The sequence below is a fragment of the Pteropus vampyrus genome, unplaced genomic scaffold (assembly GCF_000151845.1).
Source record: "Pteropus vampyrus isolate Shadow unplaced genomic scaffold, Pvam_2.0 Scaffold233, whole genome shotgun sequence".
Lineage (NCBI taxonomy): Eukaryota > Metazoa > Chordata > Mammalia > Chiroptera > Pteropodidae > Pteropus > Pteropus vampyrus.
This window is the reverse complement of record NW_011889014.1, coordinates 356,987-360,897: the sequence shown is the minus strand read 5'-3', so window position 1 is coordinate 360,897 and position 3,911 is coordinate 356,987.

Genomic DNA, 3,911 nt, shown 5'->3' with positions numbered 1-3,911 from the left:
ATCCCATTCCGAGAAGAACGTCTGCTTTGATGTCAGAGGAGCACACCTTCAAATCTCATTTCTTACTGTGACTCTGGGCCGGTTACTTGGTTTCTCTGAACCCAATTTTTCACCTGTTAAATGGGCATAGTAATCCTCCCTCAAAGTGTCAAATTAAAGAAAGAGTCAGTGGAAAGTGCCTGGCAGGGAGGAGTTATCTCACCCAAGGTCCCCCCATTTAGTGGTGGAGCCAGGATTAGGACCCACGTCACCTCGCTCTGGGGCCCGTCCTTTGTCTTGTACTGTGTTTGCATTTACCCACATGACAGGACAGTAGATATATTCATGATTTCTTAAGAAGACTTGAGCCCTATACCGAGCTGTTTCATGAACCCCGCTGGGCCTCAGTTTCCCCTTCTGTAAGATGAGAGAGTTGGACAAGATGGTCTTTAGGGTCTCTCCACCATGCACTCCAGGTTGAGTGACCAGCTGTCCTGGTCTGCCTGAGACTGAGTGGTTCCCCGGGACAGTGGACTTCTAGTGCTGGCCGGGAGAGTTCAGGCAAAGCCAGACGAACGTACCCAAACTCCAGGCTTCCGCTCTGCTAGGTTTCCACTGTCGCCTTTCCTGATACACCAGTGAGTACCTACCATTGAACGTGATCCCGCAAAAGAATTCAGCAGCAGTCTAGCAAACAAAGCCGCAGCCTTGTGGCCCCTCCACTCTTCATCTACCCTATCTTCTCCCTTAGCAGTTTCCTAGCCGAAAGCGCTTTTGCAAACCTGACGTGACTCACCTACTGCTTCGGTTCTAGTTTCCGTAACTAGCTGTAAAGCAGCTGACCAGCCATCTCAGCAGACTAAGGCACAGTCACAGAGACTTTCTGCTCAGTGGGAAGAAACCAGTGTTCCCAGAAGCCCACCACTTGGCCTTGTCAGAAATGTTCCCTACTGGGCGTAAACGCAAGTTTTCTTCTCGTGCTCCTTCTTCTCTTCGTTATTTTTATTTCCTTCTCATTGTCATTACTATCAAAAGGCCGTCACCTCTATGGGAACAACAAAAAAGGAGTTCTCAGAGCATGATTTTTTTCTTTTTTTGATATATACTTCTATTTTTTTTTTTTAGTGTACGATGTTTTGATTCTGAGCAGAGGCTGTACACCTTTCTGCTGGTCCCTGATGGGGACACCAGCTCTGCCAGCCCCAGCTGAGATATCACTTAACAGTGTGGGCCTTCGGGGGCAGGGTCTGTGCAACATGTTTACAAGATGTGTAGCTATTAGCAACATCTTACTGCTCTTGCTAATTAATGGGGAAGAGCGGCTGATGAAGCCGGGCTCTAAAGAGGGCCAAATTGCATCAGTGTTTGGGTATTAAATTGATACCAAAAAAATAACTCATTACAGGTGTGTTTTGAGTAGCACCTTCCCCCAGCAGGTTGGTTGTTTGCTACACCTCAGCTACAGCAGATCCCAAAGTGGCCAAAACACCAAGGTTACAAGTTTATTAAGGTCATTTAAATTGGTTCAGTGTATCCATTATTTTAGCTGCATGACAAAGACTGTACAGGTGTACCCACCCCCATGAATCCTACCCCAGGGACAATCTGGTCATTAGGTCCTATCCCTGCCATAGCTGGGGACATAGATTTGTGTTATGTTCTGAGCTTGTAGTGGACAGGTCACTCTCTACCCTAAGACGCCTGTTAGTTCAGTAGAAGCACAATGTTTCTTTCACTTTTATAATGAAGTCTCTCCGTGCTGAACATTCTCAATCAGATCATTAGATGAGTTCTGGTTCTTATAAAATCCTCCTTTTACTTTATCAATAGCTTCTTTGACAAATAATGACCTTAAACATTGTTTATTCAATTTGTGCTGGTTTGAAGTTTTAAAGGTTTCATTTGGTTAAGGAAAATAACTTGGAATTTTGAGGTCACTAAAATTGCTACTCTCCTGGATATTATTGTCTTGGATACCTAGTTATTTATCGCTCTTTTTGTCCCCTGGTAAGAAAGTGGTGAGTTTTATCATGTCCATTTTATGAGAAGTAAAATAGCACCCCCACAATACTGTATAATCCTACTAGAATTTAAAAATAAATAAATAAATCAGGATAAAAACCAGTATCTCCCAACTGCTAGGGTGAGTGCTATATTATTCGTGAGATATTCTCACCAGGGTGAAGTTATAGGGAAACTTCAGCTCATTCTCAGCATCTCAGAGGAGATTCCAATACCTGCTGGGAAATGGATCAGGCATCATGTAAGATCTCTTTAGGATACACACAGCACCAGTACAGTGATTGCCCTTGGGCAGAGGGAGAGGGACGATCAGAGGGGGTACGGCTGATAAGACTTTCACTTTTATTCTATCCTCTCCAGTATATTTCGAAAGACTTACAAAATTATTTCTTGCTTTTCAATAACAGAGAGAGAGGGAGAGAGAGAGAGAGAGAGAGAGAGAGAGAGAGAGAGAGAGAGAGAGAGATTTTTTTACATGCTGTGATTCCTGCTGGGTTGTGTTTGCCTCTGAGCAGACGCAGAAGGGGCCACAGCCTCAGGGCTGTCCCCTAGGGGTGGTGGCAAGTGTTTGGTGAGACAGGACAAAGGGCTGCATATAAATCCGAAGGTAATAAGTGCCCGTGACAATCTTAATGTAACCTCTACACCCTGGTTAGTCAAGCCCTCTTACTTTGGGGGTACTTCGAGGGGAGGGCGGTAGAAAGAGTTGCGGTCGGAAGAGAGGAAGATGGCTGACTGCCTCTGACACTGGTCCACACTGATCTCACCCGGGCTCTACGAGGACTGCCGTCTGCTAATTACACGTGGTGCGCGCTCATGCTCCTTGGAGGAAAGCCCAGACACATAAAGGCAAAATAACAACCAAACATTGCTCCTAATATCGCCTGATGACTTTTCTCTTGAAATTCAGCCTTGGGCTGATCTTGCTGTTCAATGGCATGCAAACCACTTCTCAGGAACTCTGAGGGTTCTGCTGCTGGATCCTCCAGCTGCCCAGGAGCTGCCTTAGGCCAGCTGGTGCCTTCACAAAGCCTGTCCTCTGTCCTGATCATTAGAGAAAAACTTCTCCCTTCCAGGAAGTCTTTTAACCATACGTAATTATTCCTATCTTGATTCTAAAACCTACTCCCAGTCTGTTTTGCTTAGGAGAGAGGGGGAAAAAAAAAAACCCACAGATTTCCGAGAGCTCAGCATCCATCTGGGTGGCAGGAGTGAGTACAGGTGTCTGTTCTCCTGTGATTGCTGCCACTGCCACCATGATGTCCCCATCTAGAAGAAGATGAACAGTTGACATCCGCCTCCTTACCTGATCAGGTCTTCTCTCCTTCACATCTCACACCCCGGCCATACTTCGGAGAGCAAGCCCATAACAAAAAGCAACCACTTTTACGAGACATCGTTTTGCAAAAGGGCATCCCCTCCGTGTGGTGATTTAGAAGGTTTCAGGGGAGCCACGGTGAGGCCACGTGTGCAATGCCAGGCTAACTGCTTTTGAAAGGAGACCATATGTTGCCTTTGCAACATCGCTTTGGTGTTTAATTTGATGAAACAATGTGCCATAATCAGCGGTGAGGACAGCAGTTGTGATTGATGGAGAGGGACTCAACGTGGTACAGCCCTGATTTCAATATCGCCACGCTAATCCCATTATTCGCTTGAGTTGGCTTGTTTTGGGCTACCTTAAAAAAAGTTATTTCTTTAATGGTCAAATTGCCATGAGGTCTGGAAGATTTAATGTATCATAAAACTCATTAAATAACCAGCCTGGCAACCCCATGCTGGGTAATGTTCTGGCATATAGAGGACCCTAGCCAAAGACGGCAGCATTTATTTATATTCCACCCAGTCAAAGCCTCAGGGATAAGTTTAGAGGGCAGAGAGAAGTATGTTCTAAGCCAGCGTTCCTCAAA